The following is a 1,285-nucleotide window of genomic DNA, read 5'->3' as shown; positions in this document are numbered from 1 at the left end:
CTCTGTCGGTTTTCTAAAAAGTATTTTCCAACTTTAATCTCCGTCGTAATCTTAGTTAATTAGTTTTAATTTAAAAAACATTATTTAATTCTTTGGCTAGATAATAAAAAGATAGAATTACTAGTACTTTTAGTCCTCGTGGATACGATATTTCCGGCCTCACCATAACTATACTACTGTTCGATAGGTGTGCTTGCTTTAGTCGAATTTTTAGTTAGTTTAGCAACCATCAAGTTTTTGGCGCCATTGCCGAGGACTAAGATATTATGAATGCTTAATTTTTATTACTTTAGCCATTCTTTATTTTTATTGCAATTTAATTTTGTTTTTAATTTTTCTTAATTACTATATTTTATTTTCTTTACTTCTGGCAGGATTTTATAGTTTATGATTAGAAGAAACCCATCAGGACCTCTACTTTTTGATAGCGAAATCGAAAGCACAGCTCGCAGAAATCGAAGAGAAATAAGGCAAAGCCTACAATACATAGAGGAAGAGCGAGAGGCCGATATCCATACCACAACTGAGGAGATGGATGATAATCAGAATAACCCGTTACCTCCTGTGGTTGCTGCAAATCCAGTAAACCAGGATCTTGCTACTCGTACTATGTATGATTATGCTAAACCTACTTTAACAGGAACTGAATCGAGAATAGTTAGACTTGCTGTCGCTGTAAATAATTTTGAACTGAAACCTAACACGATTCAAATGATACAACAGTTTGTTCAGTTTGATGGCTTGCAGGACGAGGATCCAAACACTCATTTAGTAAATTTTCTGGAATTCTGCGACACCTTTAAGATCAATGGTGTTTCTGACGATGCCATTCACCTTCGGTCGTTTCCATTCTCATTGAGGAATAAGGCTAAACAGTGGTTGAACTCCCTACCGCGAGGGTCAATCACCACTTGGGAACAAATGACCGAAAATTCTTGTTTAAATATTTTTTGCTAGCTAAAACGGCTAAATTAAGGAATGATATCTCTTCTTTTGTGCAGATGGGTCTAGAAACTCTTTATGATGCATGGAAGAGATCAAAGATCTATTGAGAAGGTGCCCTCACCATGGGTTACCTCTTTGGCTGCAGGTTCAGACTTTTTACAATGGTGTGAACCCCTCAACAACACAACTGATCGATGCAGTCGCCTGTGGACCTTTAAACAACAAAATTGCTGAAGAGGCTTACGAATTTATAGAAGAGATGTCATTGAATAACTATCAGTGGCAAGTCATGAGAACAAAGTCGACAAAAGCAGCCAGTGTTTTCAACCTCGACACGGTT

General features: G+C 37.0%; 1 non-coding gene across 1 annotated transcript; it reads right to left on the bottom strand.

Moving 5' to 3' along the window:
• Nucleotides 1-968: 968 nt before the first annotated feature.
• Nucleotides 969-1,074, bottom strand: LOC121207371 (small nucleolar RNA R71). The gene has a single exon (XR_005902462.1). It is a non-coding gene; the product is annotated as a small nucleolar RNA R71 (small nucleolar RNA).
• Nucleotides 1,075-1,285: the final 211 nt, after the last annotated feature.

The sequence above is a fragment of the Gossypium hirsutum genome, chromosome A09 (genome assembly GCF_007990345.1).
Source record: "Gossypium hirsutum isolate 1008001.06 chromosome A09, Gossypium_hirsutum_v2.1, whole genome shotgun sequence".
In the NCBI taxonomy this organism is placed as follows: domain Eukaryota; kingdom Viridiplantae; phylum Streptophyta; class Magnoliopsida; order Malvales; family Malvaceae; genus Gossypium; species Gossypium hirsutum.
This window is presented reverse-complemented; position numbering and strand designations above follow the sequence as displayed.